Source organism: Apodemus sylvaticus, chromosome 1, assembly GCF_947179515.1.
Source record: "Apodemus sylvaticus chromosome 1, mApoSyl1.1, whole genome shotgun sequence".
NCBI classification, from domain to species: Eukaryota; Metazoa; Chordata; class Mammalia; order Rodentia; family Muridae; genus Apodemus; species Apodemus sylvaticus.
Window position 1 is genome coordinate 26,156,271 of NC_067472.1, and position 18,857 is coordinate 26,175,127.

General features: G+C 39.9%; 1 non-coding gene and 1 pseudogene across 1 annotated transcript; both read left to right on the plus strand.

The window, feature by feature from the left end:
• The first annotated feature begins 1,573 nt into the window (after positions 1–1,573).
• LOC127676584 (small nucleolar RNA SNORA17) lies at positions 1,574–1,706 on the plus strand. Its single transcript, XR_007976046.1, has one exon. It is a non-coding gene; the product is annotated as a small nucleolar RNA SNORA17 (small nucleolar RNA).
• Positions 1,707–13,350: 11,644 nt separating this feature from the next.
• LOC127676638 (uncharacterized) lies at positions 13,351–13,447 on the plus strand (annotated as a pseudogene).
• The last annotated feature ends 5,410 nt before the right edge of the window (positions 13,448–18,857 follow it).

Genomic DNA, 18,857 nt, shown 5'->3' on the forward strand with positions numbered 1-18,857 from the left:
TGATATAGCTGTCTCCTGAGAGGCTCTGCCAGAGCGTGACATGTAGGCAGATGCTCCCAGCTAACCATTGGACTGAGCACAGGGTCCCCAATGGAGGAGCTAGAGAAAGGACCAAAGGAGCTGAAGGAGCTTTCAGCCCCATAGGAGGAACAACATGAATCCACCAGTGCCTCCAGAGCTCCCAGGGACTAAACCACCATCCAAAGACTACACATGGAGGGACCCATGGCTCCAGTCACATATGTAGCAGAGGATGGCTTTGTCAGGCATCAATGAGAGGAGAGGCCCTTGGTCCTGTAAAGGCTTGATGCCCCAGTGTAGGGGAATGCTAGAACAAAGAGTTAGGAATGGGTGGGTTGGTGAGCAGGTGGACGGGGGATCAGATAGAGGGTTTGGGGAAGGGAAACTAGGAAAGGGGATGAAATGTAGGTAAAGAAAACATCTAATAAAAAGTTCAAAATAAGTAATTTTAGCATAAAAAACAATGGGTTTCACTATGGTATTTCTACACATATTATTACTTTATTATTTTGTGCATATTAAGATACTCTTTTATCATAATCATATTGTAACACTCCTACGCCTGTTTTCTGACATTAATCTCAGTTATTCTTTCTTTTTTGTGTGAGTATGTATGTGCATATAACTCACATGAAATATATAACACATATATTTAATTTACTTTTTTATATATGAGAGTAATTGTGTAGTATTTTCTTTTTCTTTGTCATTACTCTCTCTTGCTTCTCTTCGCTCTCCTTCTAGGTCCACTCCTCCATCTTAGAGTTCCTGTTACTTTCATTTCACATAAAAACACATTCATATATATTTAGATTTCCGTATAGGTCAGCATATCAGAAAGAACATGGCATTTACTTTTATAAATGGACTAATTTTACCAAACATGATGATCTCCATTTCTACTAATTTTCCTACAAATGAGATAAATTCACTCTCTTTATGGGCGATTAAAATTCCATTGTCTTAATTATTTTCCTTGGCTTGCATCTATAGATAGGCATCTAGGCTTGTTTTATATCTTGGCTACTGCAAATAATTCAGCATTAAACAAGAATGTGCAAGTATCTCTGTCATGCTCTAACAGGATATACCCAGCAGCAGTGACATAGCTAGGTCATATGGGAATTCTGTTGTTATATTTTTAAGGAAGCTCCTAACTAATTTTCATAGTGCCTCCTCCAGTTTTCATTGACACCAGTTTGCAGTATGTAAGGTTCCTCTTTTTCCACATATTCACCAACGTTGGTTGTTTGCTTTCCTAATGATGACTATTCTGACTATGATGAAATGGAATCTCAAGGTATGTTTACTCTCTATTTTCATATGGTCAAATATTTTGAACTTTTTAATATGTTTATTTGGCATTTATATTTATTTTTGGAAACCTGTCTATAATTCATTTTCCCATTTACACTTGTTCTTTTATTGAAAACAATTTTTTCATTAGAGAATATTCTAATTAAGGTTTTTGCTACACTTTCAAGTTTTTTCCCACCTCCTCTGTCATCCAGATGCATACTATTTATGTTTATCATCTCAAAACAGACAGGTACTTGTCCCTAGAGGTATTGCAGGTGTTTTTCTGTGTGTCACGTGGACATTAGGAGGTGGCACAGAGGAGAGACGCGTTGTCTAAACGCGGTGTTCTGACCTATGAACATATGAATAATTAGTAGCCCAACATTCCCAGAAAAGAAGCAGGTCTGGACAGACTCCCAGGAGGGAAGCAAGCCAGAGACTAGAAGAACCCCACTTGGGCCTTCATGCCCAGAACAGCAGTGAGTCTGAGACAGACAACTTTTGAAAGGGACCACTTGGGCAGGCCAGGCAACCACTAGACAGGCACCATGGGACAAAGCAGGAAGCTAGCCTGATATGGCCACCAATCTGGCACTGCTTAGGCTTATGGGCACCAGACCATGACCAGGATAACTCCTGCCCAGTGCCATAATGCATGGATATAGCATAGCACTCCTGAGACCACTCCTGAGATAATCTAAGACACTTAGCCCAGTTCCACAAAGAGGAGCAAGTAAGAAGTAGAGAAATGGAACAGAAAGAGAAACAGAAGGATGTGGGCACAGTGAAGAGGTTCAAAGGAAGTGAGGAACAGCCTGATGGGAGTAGCTGGTGATGCCACCTGGGACCATGGTGGGGTCTTGGACGTTACTGCCACCAGAAGCCATGTCTGGGTCCATGGTCCTGCATCAGCAAGGATCTGTTACTACCAAAGGCCAGGCAGACATCTCTAGTTTAGGCTACAGCCCAGGAACGTGTTGATGTCTGAGGACTGTGCAGAACTGGCCCCAACCCTTTCCTGGACATTGTGGAGAGTTGTCCCTGGGAGCATGAGAGCAGAAGAGGGGACCCTATCCCTAGCCAGTTACAGTACTCAGAAGAGCAGGCCACACAGGGTAGGATTTGGGGATGAGCCAACCCCTAGGATATAAGCATAGGACTGCTGGCCCTACCGCTTGTATCTTGTATGTATGAGGAAGGGATATCTTCCTTCCCCTTTCCCGTCACTGCCTGTGGCAGGTGGGAGACCTTGTTCTGGTGTCATGAGAAAAGAAGAGCTGTCCCTACCCTCACCAGCTGCAGCACTCTGGAGAATGGGCAGCATAGTCAAACTGGTCCTTGATGTGCAGGTTGTGGTGAGCTTGCCCTGCTTTTGTTTGCTGAGTGGTGGCTCAGACAAGGGAGAGATGTCTTCCTCCCCTTTTTCATTTCTTGCCATCTATGGCAGGTGAGAGAACTGGCCCCAGGGTCATGAGAGTGGGAGAACTGACCATGTCCCTCACAGGTTGCAAAACTCAGGAGACTGGACCTTGGTCATTGCCTAGAAAGCAGGGTAGAGCTGGTTCTGGTTGCAGGCTTGCTGGTAAGCTGGCCCTGAGGGTGTTAGAGTGGGGAGCCTGTAGGCTGGCCAGCTCAAATACCACTCAGGCCCAGATCCAGGGCTTTGAATTGGCCCAACCCCACATCGTCTCCATTAATGAATTGCTAAAGTACATGAAGAGGCCCATCCTATACATCCAAAACTACAGTATCTCCACAGCACAGGCCGACAAGAGGATACTCAAGAGGAACAACAGTTAAGTTTCAGTATTGATAGAGTAGCAGAAGCCAGAGGTTTCATACCAGACCAAAAAGTCATTGCAATGAACATTTGCAACCAAAGAGGTGTTTTCACAGGACACACTGTGACATACTATAGCTTCCCTTGACTATAGTGAGGGATTTTCCTCTGGGGGTGGTGGTGGTGGTGGGAATTACGAGGGTAAAGGGTGGGCATAAGGGGTAAGGAAGTTGAATGGGATTGGGATGCATGATGCGAAATTCACAAACAACCAATAAAAAGGGTTCTTTTCTTTTAAAGAAAATATACAAGTATTGAAAAAATAAAATAAACATGAGAAATAAAAAACAAAAAAATCAGAGTATGACCAAACAAAACAAGAAAAAGAGCCAAAGAAAAAGTATAAGAAATGTAGATAAGTGCATGGACACAAATGCTTCTATATTCAAAAATCCAATAAAAAAAAACCACAACTGGAAGCCATTTTATGATATCAATTTCTTTCCTTAAAGGTCTTAAAGTTTTTACTATAGCAATCTTTCTCTTGCTTGGTAAGTGTTATCATAGATACTTTATTTTGGGAGGCTATTGTGGGAAAGGTGTTGTTTCCACAATTTCTTTCTCAGTCCATTTGTCTATTATATATAGGAAGGCTACTGATTTTTGTGAGTTAATTTTGTATCCTGCTACTTTGAAACTTTTGAAAGTGTTTATTAACTGTAAGAGTTTCCTGGTAGGCTTTTTTTAGGGTCACTTATTTAGATTATCATATCATGTGCAAATAATGATGTTTTGACTTTTTTGTTTCCATTTTCCCCCCTTGGTCTACTTCAGTTATTTTACTGCTGTAGCTAAGACTTCAAGCACTATATTTGATAGACATGGAGAGAGTAAACACCTTGTATTATTCATGATTTTAGAGAAATTGCTTTGAGTTTTCTTCACTTAATTTGATGTTGGCTATAGGCTTGATGTAAGCAGCCATCATTATGTTTATGTATGTCCCTTGTATCTGTAATCGCTCCAGGACTTGTACCATGAGGGGTGTTAGATTTTATGAATGGCCTTTTCTTCATCCAATGAGATGATCACAGGGATTCAGTCTTTCAGCCTATTTACATGGTGGTTTTAATTTATCGATTTATGTGTGTTGAACCATGCTTGCATCTCTGCATCTACTTGGTCATCTGGAAGATTTTGTTGATGTGTTTTTGGATTCAGTTTGCAAGTCTTTTATTGAGAATCTTTGCATATTTATAAAGGAAATTGGTCTGTAATTCTCTTTGCTGGATTTTTTAAATGTGGCTTGTTCCTTCTATTTCCATTTTGTGAAATAATTTGATACGTATTGGAGTTAACGCCAATACTTTTTAAATGTCTGGTAGAATTCTGCACTAAAACCATATAGCAATTTCTTTGGTTGGGAGACTTTTAATGATTGCTTCTATTTCACTAGGGGATATAGGTCTGTTTAAATTACTTATCTGATGTTGATATAAATTTGGTAAGTAGTCTCTATCAAGAAAATTATCCATTTCTTTTAGATTTCTTAATTAGGTGTTTTTTTAAAGTATGCTCACATGATCCTCTGGATCTCCTCAGTGTCTGTTGTTATGTTCCCTTTTTCAATTTTTTTTAAATTTGTGTATTCTCTCTCTACAGTGCATTTAATTTGGCTAAGGGATTGTCAATATTATTGATTTTCTCAAAGAACAAACTTTTTGTTTAATTGATTCTTTGTATTGTTTTTCATTTGTTTGCTTGTTTCTATTTTATTGACTCTAGCCCTGAGTTTGATTATTTCTTGCCATCTAGTCATTTGGGGGTGCGACTTCTTTTTGTTTCACAGCTTTCTCATTTGTTCGTGTATTGATTTAATTCTTTGATATTTAACTTTTAATTATTTTTGAGAGTCTAGTTATTAATCTTTTGTCAGGTACACAGCTGGAATTTTTCTCCCGTTCTCTAGGTTGTCTCTTCACTTTGCAGATATTTACTTTGCTGTGCTAAAGCTTTTTAATTTTATTCAATCTCTGGGTCCTTTCAGGCTAGACTCTGTAGTGTAGATGAGGGAGACTTAGGGAGTCTTGAACATAGTCAATAATTAGCTCTGTCCTTTAGATTTCATTCTGATGTCTTGTCTAAGATCTTTGATGGATAATGGGAAGCCAGAATGAGTTCCCTATGATGCCAGGGTGGCTAAATTTTAACCAATAGAGTCTATCTTAAGATGGCACCTGGCCACAGGTTTCTGAGTCATGGAGAGAAACAATGTAGAATTTCTCCACTGCTGACCTGTCCCACAAGGGAAAAACTTCTGTCTTGCCAAACCCTGCAGCTGGTTTGGGACCTGTGATGGCTGGGTCTTTTGTTCTGTAGATGCAATCGCCAATCAGATTTCACCAGGGCCAGTGAAATGACTTCCCCCCCTCCCACCAGGGTGCCACCTGGCAGGAGCTCTCCTACCTGCTTTATTACCAGCCCTTGATCTGACAAAGTTTTTCCAAGGCATGATTGACAAGTAAAAGCCTTCTTTAAACATTGCCCCAATTGATCACATTAAGGGAGGAGAGGGCCCTGGTCCTGGAGAGGCTCAATGCAGCAGTATAGGGGAGTAGTAGGACAGGGAAGCAGGAAGGGGTTGATTCAGGAACAGAGGGAGGGAAGAGGGCTTATGAGACTTTCGGGGAGGGGGATCCAGGAAAGGGGAAATAATTTGAAATGTAAATAAAGAATATAGAGAATAAAAGAAATAAAAAAAAACATTTTCATATCCCCATAGTTAAATATGAGACACTGTGACACTTTATTCAAAAAGAGTTGATAGATCTGTAGATAAGAAAAAATACACACCCTATGGTAGAAGAACATGAATTAATATGAAAAAGAAAACATACAAAATGTCATCAGGAAATGGTTTCACTAATATTATTTATAGGTAATTTGCTTAATCCATTTTTATCAAGTTTCTCTTTTGTATGGAACAAACTATCCATAAATCAGGTTGATAGCCATTGTCTAGTGTGTCTTTTGATGGAAGCCATGAAGAAAATCTGGCTGGCTAGACAATAATATTTCTAGACAAACATAGCATGGTCCATACTTTCTGAAGTACTCAGAGCTTTTTTGTTTATCTAGTTTAGACTCTAGCTTGAGATTACCAACAAAATATCAGTGGATGATTTGCTAAATATTTTCTACTTGTGAAAGTCAGACAACTGTTTGATCTTTGCCTTTTGTGGTTTTTAAATCTTCTGTGATTATTAAAATTTCCTTTATGAAATTACCAGTCATTTTTACCAGGGCCAAATGGCTTCCCTCTCTTGCAACCTGTCTGGAGCAATCCTACCTAGGTTTTTACCACTGTACTGGCTAGTTTTGTATGTCAACTTGACACAGGCTGGAGTTATCACAAAGAAAGGAGCTTCAGTTGGGGAAGTGCCTCCATGAGATCCAGCTGTGGGGCATTTTCTCAATTAGTGATCAAGTGGGGAGGGCCCCTTGTGGGTGGTACCACCTTTGGGCTGGTGCTCTTGGGTTCTATAAGAGAGCAGGCTGAGCAAGCCCGGGGAAGCAAGCCAGTAAGGAACATCCCTCCATGGCCTCTGCATCAGCTCCTGCTTTCTGACCTGCTTGAGTTCCAGTCCTGCCTTCCTTTAGTGATGAACTGCAACGTGGAAGTGTAAGCTCAATAAACCCTTTCCTCCCCAACTTGCTTCTTGGTCATGATGTTTGTGCAGGAATAGAAACCCTGACTAAGACAACCACCCTTGACCTGTCCAAGTTTTTCCAAGGCACACTTGACAATTAAAAGCTGTAGGAATCAATAATCTAATTTGCAAACTTTCTCATTACCCTAATTTGTAGTTAAGTAATTAATAAAACACACATTTATTGAGGATTCTGTGCTCCAGTGGGCTCTGTGGTGTCCACAGTGGACAGACTAAATGCTTGTGTGCAAAGGTTTGACCTTCTTACAGAATAGTAATTAATTACAATAAATAGTGATGTTACAAGGTAGCACAGAGTATTGTAGATTCCTGTGGTGGGTGATGGGAGTCCTACTAGAAGTGGTGGCAGTGTCATTGCATAGGCCAACCTCCAGGAGGTGTGACTGGGAGTTTTGTCATATTCTTCTCAATTTTTTTAGACTTCAAAGTCCTCATTACAGCCCAGTTCTGTCTTTTTGCTCAGACTGTGGTGCCTCAAAGAAGCAAAGTAATTACTAAGTTTTCTGTTCTCTCATCTAGTCTGCCTTGTCTTAGTAGTCTATGGCGTGTTCGTCACTTCGCTCTGATGCAGTTGAACTCTTCTCGTCCCTCTTCTTTGGCTGCTTTAAGCAATTGGTTTTGATTCTTCCTCCTGGAAATAATTTCTCCTCCTCCTCCTCCTCCTCCTCCCCCTCCTCCTCCTCCTCCTCCTCCTCCTCCTCGTCCTCTTCCTCCTCCTCCTCCTCCTCCTCCTCCTCCTCCTCCTCGTCCTCTTCCTCCTCCTCCTCCTCCTCCTCCTCCTCCTCCTCCTCCTCCTCCTCCTCCTCTTCCTTTTGTGAAATACTTCACTTAATTGCCTTTTTCTTGTCTCTGCACTTTTTAATTTCTTATATGCAAACTAGAAAAAAATAAGCTTAAATTTGCTTATTTCAAAATGTTAGTGTAGAAAGCAATAGAAAATACATATTAAGGAAAGAATTGAAAACACCTGTCTTTTCATTGCATACCTTGATGTATATGTGTGGATATATAATGTACATTCACACATAGGGAATCAAGTGGATTCTTTTGTATATGTGTGGTGCTAATATTCGAACCTAGGAATTTCATACACTAAAGAAGTGGTCTGTTATTGAACTAACCACCAACCCAAGTGTACTCCCTTGTCAACTGTGGTTTATATTGATCTGATGCTATGGTCATCTTTAAGCTTAATTTGAATGATTAAATTAATCTTCCATCTTTGGAAATCAAAATAGACTTTTCTATTCTATTATTGGAATAATAATAGAGTTAATAATCATTCTATAATTTTAAAATATGTTTCAGTAGCTTATTCTTTAAAAGTGGTTCCCCCAAGCTGTTGTCAATTGACAAGCACTAGAGGGAGGGCAATTCCATTTTCTTCAAGGATTAAGGGCATGACAGGCTAACCCATGCTCCAAGTGATGGTCCTAAATCTAGGCATGTATAGACATAGTAGACTTTGTGGGTTTTAAAGATCAAAGGCCATGAAGTTATGAGGAAAAGGCTATAGGTGGGGGGAGGTAGTAGAGGAGGAACTGTAGACGAGGTAATAGGATTGGGTCAAATCCAACTCTATATGCTTATATGTATGCATGGCATTCTCAAACAGTAAAAAACGAAGGACAATTTTCTCCTTCAGTGAGTGTGATAGGGAGGCTGGAGGTTGAAGTGGGGATGTTTTCTTTGATAACCTACTTTCTAACTTCTTTTCTGAGGCAATCTCTCACTGAACACAGAATTTACTGATTTGGCAACACTGGCTGGCCAACAACTCCAGAGTTCTTTGTGTCTCTGTTCTCCAATGTTGTGACTCCAGGAATGTGTCTCAATGGCCAACCAATATTTCTTTTAAATCTGAGTGCTGTTGATATAAACTCTGGTCCTGAGGCTTGCTCTATAAGGATTTCAGAGGACTGAGTGTGGTAACCGTTAACAATGACTCACTTATGGTCGCTTGATCTTTGACAAAGGAGCTGAAAGCATCCAGTGGAAAAAAGATAGTCTTTTCAAAAAATGGTGCTAGTTCAATTGGAGGTCAGCATGCAGAAGAATGCGAATTGATCCATTCTTATCTCCTTGTACTAAAGCTCAACTCCAAATGGATCAAGGACCTCCACATAAAACCTGACACACTGAAACTAATAGCAAAGAAACTGAGGAAGACCCTTGAGGACATGGGCACAGGGGAAAAGTTCCTGAATAGAACACCAATAGCTTATGATCTAAGATCAAGAATTGACAAATGGGACCTCATAAAACTACAAAGTTTCTGTAAGGCAAAGGACACTGTCAAAAGGACAAAACGTCAACCAACAGACTGGGAAAGGATCTTCACCAACCCAAAATCTGACAGAGGGCTAATATATAATATATACAAAGAACTCAAGAAGGTAGAACTCAGAGAACCAAATAACCCCATTAAAAAGTGGGGTATGGAGTTAAACAAAGAATTTTCACATGAAGAACTTTGGAGGGCTGAGAAACACTTAAGAAATGTTCAACATCATTAATCATTAGGGAAATGCAAATCAAAACAACCCTGAGATTTCACCTCACACCAGCCAGAATGGCTAAGGTCAAAAACTCAGGAGACAGCAGGTGTTGGCGAGGATGTAGAGAAAGAGGAACACTCCTCCACTGCTGGTGGGATTGCAAGATGGTGCAACCACTTTGGAAATCAGTCTGGCAGTTCCTCAGAAAACTGGGCATGACACTTCCTAAGGACCCTGTTATACCACTCCTGGGCATATACCCAGAGGATTCTTCAGCATGCAATAAGGACACATGCTCCACTATGTTCATAGCAGCCCTATTTGTAGTAGCCAGAAGCTGGAAAGAACCTGGGTGTCCTTCAACGAAGGAATGGATACAAAAAATGTGGTATATTTACACAATGGAGTACTATTCAGCCATTAGAAACAATGAATTCATGAAATTCATTGTAGACAAATGGATGGAGCTGGAGAACATCATACTAAGTGAGGTAACCCAGTCTCAAAAGATCATTTTGAATACCCAAGACATAATCCACATATTAAATGATATCCAAAAAGAATGGAGGAGTGGCCCCTGGTTCTGGAAAGACTCAGTGCAAGAGTATAGGGAATTCCAGAACAGGGAAGTGGGAAGGGATAAATGGAGGAACAGGGGGGAGGAAAGAGGGGACTTATGGGACTTGTGGGGAGTGGGGACCCAGAAAAGGGGAAATCATTTGAAATGTAAATAAAAAATATATCAATAAAAAATAAAATAAAAAAGAAGGTCTATGATAATCAATTAATATGTGTAATTAAGAATTCAAAGCAATTTTATCCCCAAAGAGTGCCTTACAGAGCATAGAGATCCTGTCTCCTTTCTGTTTTCTCTCCTGTGAACAGAACATGGTGGGGGAAGGCCTAGATGAAAGGAAGTTTGTTGTCATGGTCACCACTGATGAATTTCTATTTCTGAGGACCTCACAAAAGGATGCTGGCAATCTGAAATGATTCTTTAAACTAACCTTTTGGACTATGCTCAAATGGAAGGCCACACACATTAGAGCATTTGGGCAGCACGACTTGGCCTTGATGAGGGAGGACAAATGGAGAACACAAAGTTTGATGGGTAGGAAGGAGGGTGGGTCCTGGAAGAGGTGGGGACGGAGGGTGAATATGATCACAGTACATTTCCTGAAAACTAATCAAAATTTAAAAATGATCTTTTCTAAGTAACCTTGAGATTAAAGACGTTTTTGGCTCTGTCTAGGGTTTGTTTGTGAATTGCCTTTAATTTTTTAATTACGTTATGCACGGTTTCTCTCCCTTCCTCACTACCTTCATGCTGTGTCAAGCTTTTTGAAGCTAAACTATGCTTTTGTTTGTTTGTTTGTTTTTTGTTGTTGTTGCTTCTTTCAAAATTGAAACTGGGGTAGTGGGACTTACACAGATGCTATTGAAAGTGCACAGGACAGTGTCTAGTGTGAAGGGGTGGGCAGCTTCCCTGTGGAGATGCCCCTCATGTTTACTTTGTTAGGGTAGAATGAGCCTGTATGTCACAGACCTGATCTCAAATATGCCGTACACTATAATGCCCAAAACAACCCTCTGCACTCTCCCCCTTCCTTTAATAATGTGGGACATGTGGACAGTTACAGTTCCCTCACAATACTGTTGGAAGAATGAAAGCAAATGACATCAAAATGTCTGTCTCTAAAGTGCTCTTCCGAAACTAGGTAGCTCTGACGAAACTACCTAGGAGACAGGAGCGTAGAAGGATCCTGGGAGATGTGCTTTAGCTTCAGAATTCTCTCTCTCTCTCTCTCTCTCTCTCTCTCTCTCTCTCTCTCTCTCTCTCTCTCTCTCTCTCTCTCTCTCTCTCTCTCTCTCTTTTGAGACAGGGTTTCTCTGTATAGCCCTGGCTGTCCTGGAACTCACTCTGTAGACCAGGCTGGCCTCGAACTCAGAAATCCACCTGCCTCTGCCTCCCAGAGTGCTGGGATTACAGGCATGAGCCACCACTGTCCGGGTCTTCTCTATTTTTCTTTTCTGGAAAAAATTCTTGTCATTTAAGATCAACTGGAACAACTCTGCGTTTCCCCTTTACACTGGCATGTCCATTGTGTACCTTGCAAAATTTTCTCTGGCGACATAGATTTGCCAGTCATCATAACTGTCAGGAAAATCAGTGTTACTGAGACAATGATTTTGAGATTGTTTTTAAAGACCCAAATTGCTATGAAAGACGCAATGAATGATGCGAAGCTGCTGCAGGGGCTACAGTGCTGCAGGGGCTGCAGGTGCATTACATTCATACTCCCCATCTCAATTAACATATTGATTCCTACTGGTGGATCGGTATGGTGTTTAGGTCTAGACAAAGCTACAGAGAGACAATAATGAAGAAGTGGAAATTGAATATCCTGAAAGAGCTAATCCGAGTATAAGAATTCCAGAGCTGTGATATAGAACGATTTGTTACTACTGGTTTTAGAGAGGGTGTAGGGACAAGCACGGGCAGCTCTTGTACTTGCGCGGGTGTTTCTACATAGAGTAGCAGTCCGGCTTGCGGGGCCAGCATGACTGCTAATCTCAGCCCAACCATCTGCTCAGCATTCAGCCTCACTGAGGATATTTTAACTGCCTGCACTGTATTTCTCTTGCTTATAAAATAGGGTTGCTGATAAAATGTAGCGTCTGGAGGGCTTGGGAAATATAAAGGGTTCCAAAGCATGTGGCATGGTTAGCACATAGCGTGCTCTCAAAGTGTCATTATTATGACCTAGGTGTAAGCTTAGGTCAGTGCCAGAGACTTGGCTTCTAATTCCAACCTCCACAGACCAGATTTGGATGCTTATGTAATATGTTGTTCCTTCTGAACCATATTTCCTTGATAGAAAAAAATACAAGGATTAAGACAGCTTCGAAAATATCTTCCAGTTTCATGTGCAATTCTATAAAGCATGACATGATTACGTTTTTTTAAAAAGACAGAATTATCTGGAAAAGTGTAAACTTTTAAAAGTGTAAACTTTATGTTTTCAAACTTAGTCCTGTTAGAGATAATTTTTACCCTTGGCCTTATTTATTTCATCTTGTCCTTGTGTACATATGTGTGTGCATGCATGCATGTGTGCACGCGTGCATGCATGTGAGTGTGTGTGTGTGAAGTTTTCCTTTTCTTTCTTTTTTAAACAGAGCTGAGGACTGAACCCAGGGTCTTGTGCTTGCTAGGCAAGCGCTCTACCACTGAGCTAAATCCCCAACCCCTGTGTGAAGTTTTCCTATCATCATTCTCCATCTTACTTTTTGAGTCAAGGTCTCTGAGCCTGCAGGTTGCTTGCTCAGTTAGGCTGACTGGCCAGCAAGGCCCTGCCATCTGCCAATCTTCCAAGCCAAGGATTCTACTGACACCAGCTGATCTGCCACTTACTGGAGATGGGATTTAGATCCTCAGGTTTCTTTGACTAGCTTTTATTGACTGAGCCATGTCCACAACTTTATAATTTTTAATAACTGTTCTTAAAAATATGGTTCCTTGAACCTTGAAAGTGTGAATGGTATAAAAAGTAAAGAATAAACAAACATAAGACATTGTGCTAACTCTGAGAAACAGACTCACTAAATAAAAATTTAAGTGTTTAAATTAAAAAAATATAGAGCCTTTGACCATAGACTGTGATCCTGTGGTCTGTTCTGAGAGAAGGGGGCCCAAAGGTACAGTTATGAGAGAAAGTGTGTGTGTGTGTGTGTGTGTGTGTGTGTGTGTACATGTCTGTGTGTCTGTTCATCTACAAACTTTCTCCTTAGGATGATTTTTCCCTATTTTATCTGAAAAATTCAAGTTTAATAATATCATTATTCTGCTTGTGCATTACCTGCTATATCAATTCCAAATCAGAAAAGCTTAATGTTTGTTATAGGTTTTGTGGATTAATATGTAGAAAATTAGTATGTCTATATACCCCTTTTCTTCTGCGTAGAGAAACTTCCAGAATGTGTTCTTGCCTTACATAATCTATTATTTACTTACTTGTTTACACTTCAGCAGCATGTGTACTAAAATTGGGACAATTCAGAGAAGATTAGCATGGTCCCTATGCAAGGATGACATGCATGTGAGTAGGTTTTTCTTTCCAGCATCCCATCAACAGTAAAAGAAGTACATCCATAAAAATAAAACATCCAAGTTGGAGACTTCTGATGTCTAGATCAGTATATGTGTGTTATTTTGAGACACAACATTTCTGTCTATCTGTTACAGGAACAAAAGGAAACTAATACAGCACAGTAGCACATTGCTTGCTTGTTTAGAAAGGGACATTTTAGACGGTCTAGAAGTATCATGAAGAAAATAATGGTATGATCAGTTCTTAGATTTTGTGGGCTTTTTAGTTTCTCAGAAGATTTGTCCTTACAATTACAACCTCATCATCTTCTCTAGGACAGTTCTATGAAGCTATTTATTTGTTTCGATAACAGTATATATTTATCTTCCCCCACAAATAAGACAAATTCTACCATTTTATGCACTTTTATATTCATAAAATTTTCCAGTATCCCCATAATACTGAAGTAAAAATTTAAATCCCTTAGAAATAATATGTTTTACTACTCCCAGGAGATGAGTTCTTATATTTTTAAGACTTCTATGTTTGTTTCTTTTCATTATTACTTGTATAATCTCGGTGATTATATACCTATAAAGAGGAAGCTACAGCCTCAGTCTCTAGCCTAGGTGTGTGCAGGTGTTCTCTGTAAAGGACTAAAGAGTATTGTAGGGTTTGTAGAGCAGAGAGCTTCTGCTATAGCTGTTCAGCTCAATATAATCCTGTGAACTGGAAACAACCACAGGTGATACCTAAACAAGTGATCTTGTTAAACTTTATTCACAAAATAATCAGTAGGCCAGCTTTGGCCACAGGCTGTAATTTGCTGACTTCTATATTAGATAACAAGCAATTTGATATATTTTCTTTCATATTTTTCTCATACTAATATTATACATTTTATCATGGACTCTTTTGTTACAAAATCAGAGGCACCTATGCTGTTACAGTGCATATTTGGCTCAGTTTTTTTATTTTTTATTTTATAAAGACTATAATAGTGAACTTATATCTGTTTTCTTGATTCTAGGATCATGTTCATCTAATGCTATTAGAAGTATAGTAATTCCTTTGGATCTAGTTTGTGTATAATTCATTTACTTTGTAACAAGCATTGCTAAAAAGTGAAGTATATTCCATTTAGAATCTGAATTGAAAATTACATTGTGTACAGTTATTGGATATTACTTTTGTAGGGGAGAACTTTGAGTTTCTCTACTATCCTGGTCCTGTCCTTTTGTAGACAAGGCTTCAGAAAACCACCTTTAACAGTCATATTCTAGGAACCTACCATTTAATAAACACTCACTCACTATAATTCTCTGTTGACTCAAAAAAAAAAAAAGATAATGAAAAAAGAATACCATAGTGTTAGGAAGGAATAGCAGACCATGAAGGACAGGAATTGCTTTCTAATGGACCCTGCCTTTTGGGTGAACTCCTAAGATGCATGAGTGCCTAAAAATCAGAATAAGGAACTGTCCTCTATCACATGTGGGGTTAATGAAGATTTTTTTCCCAGTCTGCAGGTTGCCGATTTGTCCTATTGACGATGGCCTTTGCCTTTCAGAAGTTTTTCAGTTTTATGAGGTCTCGTTTATCAATTCTTGATCTTAGAATCTGAGCCATTGGAGTTCTGCTTAGGAAATCCTCCCTCCCTGGGCCCATGAGCTTGAGGTTCTTTCCCACTTTCTCTTCTGTTAGATTCAGTGTATCTGGTTTTATGTTGAGGTCCTTGGTCCACTTGGACTTGATCTTTGTGCAAGGTGACAAATATGGATCTATTTTCATTTTTCTACATACTGATTGCCAGTTACACCAGCACCATTGTTGAAGATGATTTCTTTTTTCCATTGTTTATGTTTCACTGCTTTGTCAAAGATCAAGTTTCTATAAGTGTGTGGTTTTATTTCTGGGTCTTCAATACTATTCCATTGATCAATCTTTCTGTGTCTGTACCAGTACCATGAAGTTTTTATCACTATTGCTCTGTAGCACAGCTTGAGGTCAGGGATGGTGATCTCCAGAAGTTCCTTTACTGTGAAGAATAGTTTTTGCTATCCTGAGTTTTTTGTTTTTCCATAAGAAATTGAGAATTGCTCTTACCATGTCTATGAAAAATTGTGTTGCAGGAAATATTTAAAACAAAACAAAACAAAACATCAATAGGTCCTGCGCTAGTTCTTTCAAGGCAATGGCAATCCATAGACCTCTCCCTGGGTCAAAGGGCTCCTGCTAGCCAGCCAAAGGACCCGCAAATGCTCTGTAGGTTAGCCCCATGCTCCTGTGATTGGTCAGCCTGCCCACTTTCCAGCTCCTATTCAGCCAACTCTCCGGTTGGGGTTCATCTCACTTCCACACAATGCCTACATATCCCATGGTCTGTCAACTCACCCCCAATTACCCTGTAGAAGCATGTAATGCTTGATTAGTCAATTAAATGTATGTATATTTGAAATAACAATTACAAGATGCCAATATAGTAATTTAGAGTCAATTGATAATTGCCTAAACGCAATTATTCTAACCTTTTGATAATACCACATCTGACTCCATTACAATTCTCATCCCTTCTCCTCCTGTGACCTCTGTCCCCTCAACTCCTAATTCCACCTCCCTTTTCCTGTCCAATCACAGGCCTTCAACTGCCCTAATATGATTGGACATGGAAAATCCTACAACAGATTGAGTTGGAATTTTGATGGGGATTGTGTTGAATCTGTAAATTGATTTTGGTAAGATGTCCATTTTTACTGTGTTAATTCTGTCAATCCATGAGCATGGGAGATCTCTCAGTTTTCTGAGGTCTTCTTCAATTTCTTCCTTGAGAGACGTGAAGTTCTTGTCATACAAATTTTTAATTTGTTTTGTTAGAGTTACCCTAACATATTTTATATTATTTGTGACTATTTTAAAGGGTGTTGTTTCCCTATTTTTTATCTCAGCACATTTTTCATTTGTATAAAGGAAGGCTACTGATTTGAGTTACTTTTATATCCAGCCAATTTGCTGAATTTGTTTCTCAGATGTAGAAATTCTTTGGTACAAGTTTTGGGGTTGTTTATGTATGCTATCATATCATCTACAAATAGTGATACTTTGACTTCTTCTTTGAGGGCTAATATCCAAAATATATAAAGAACTCAAGAAACTAACATCCAAAAAAACCAAACAACCCAATCAAAAATGGGGTATAGAGCTAAACACAGAATTCACAAAACAGGAATCTCAAGTGGCTAAGAAGCACATAAAGAAATGTTCAAAGTCCTTAGTCATCAGGGAAATCCAAGTCAAAATGACCCTGAAATTCCACATATACCAATCAGATAGGCTAAGATAAAAACCTCAGGTGACAGCACAAGTTAGAGAAGATGTGGAGAAAGAACACTCCTCCCACTGCTAATGGGATTGCCAACTGTTACAACCACTCTGGAAATCAATCTGGAGGTTTCTCAGAAAATTGGAAATAGATTTACCTGAAGACCATGCTAGACCATTCTTGGGCATAGACCCAAAAGATGCCCCAATATGCCACAGGTGAATCTGCTCCACTGTATTCATAGCTGCTGTATTTGTGATAGGCAGAAGCTGGAAACAACCCAGATGTCACTTAACTGAAGAATGGATGCATTAAGTGTGGTTCATTTACACAATGGAGCACTACTCAGCTATTAAGAACAAGGACAGCATGAGTTTTGCAGACAAATGGACGGAACTAGAAAATATCATCCTGAGTCAGGTAACTCAGCTCCAAAGGGACATGCATGGCATGTATCACTAATAAGTGGATATTAGCCAAAAATTACAGAATACTTGGGATACAATCCACAGAAGTCAAGAAGGTTAAGAAGCTGAAAGGCCCAAGTGAGGATGCTTCAGTCCCACTGGGGAGAGAGAAGAAAGCAATCAAGGGAGGCAGAGGGACCTCGCTAGAAAAGGGGACAGGGAGGGAAAAGGGGTACATGATCAGGTATTGGGGGGCAACAAGAGAGAGGCCCTGAAGACAAGAAGATTGAATGGCATGTGCAGTGTCTGGGGGTGGGAGGTGTAGAGACTTTCTAGAATGTGCCAGATATCTGGTAAGTGAGAGACTCTCAGGACTCAAAGGCAGAGACCCAACAGTGAGGAGAGGTAACTTGTAGATTCCACCTCTTGTAGAAAGACAGGGCATCAAGTAGAGGCAAGGTGTTGCCAACCCACAATCAAAAACTCTGACCCAGCATTTTTCCTGTCTAAAAGAACTTCAGGCACAAAAATGGAGATGAGACTAAGGGAAAGGAGGTCAGGGGGAGGCCCCAGGATCTGACACTATAGGAGCCTAGCATGACTGGCCTCTGAGAGGCACAAGAAGCTAACTGAGACAGAAGCAGATACATACACACAATCATTGGACTGAAGTTAGGGACATCTGTGATTGAATTAGGGAAAGGCTAGAAGAAACGGAGGAGGAGGGCAATCCCCTAGGAAGACAAGCAGTCTCAACTAACGTGAACCTGAGATCTCTCAGACACTGAGACACCAATTAGGCAGCATAGAGGAGCTGGTCTGAGGCTCTTGACACATATATAGTAGAGGACTGCCTGGTCCAGCCTCAGTGAGAGAAGATGTGCCTAATCCTCAAGAGACTTGAGTCCCCAGGGAGTGGGGAGGCCTGACAGGGAGTGGGGTGGGGACATCCTCTTGGAGACAGGGGAGGGGGGAATGGGATGAGGAACTGTGGGGAAGGGCAGACTGGGAGGGGGTTAATGACTGGAATCCAAAAAATAAAAGTAGTAATAATAACAGTAATAAAAAAGAATAAGGAAGTATCATCCATCAGTAGTGCAGTATAGAGCTTCTGGGCTGTGGTACCCAAAGAACAACCTTTGCTTTTGCAGTGGACATTTAGTTCAATGATGTTGTGGCCCTGTTACTATCTGTATCCAGGAACCATGTTTTCCAGATAAACAGAAAATCTTACCTTGGTACATTGAAGTGGCATGTTGTGTTTAAAGATTGGTACATTGAAGTGGCATGTTGTGTTTAAAGCTTGGTACATTGAAGTGGCATGTTGTGTTTAAAGCTGTAGAAATGCTTTCCTTTCTCCTAATGATCATGACTATTAGTTCAGGTGATCTCAGACACCAAAAGATGACTTCACTGACTTCATCAGACTGAGTCAAAGTAAATCAGGAATTCCATGTGACCCATCATATAAAGCTTTCACATAAATCTGAAATAAACATCATTAACCCACTAAATGCAGAGTATTTATTTCTAGCATTGGTCTAATTAATGAATAAGTCTCCTTAATCTCTGAGTACAAAAGCTGGCCATGCAATTTTACCATTATCCAGACCTTATTTTCTCTTGAAAATATACTCACAGTATAGATCTGGAGAAAAATGAATATGTTGCACAAATAAATTATTGACTAGTTTGTTCTAAAAAAAAAAGA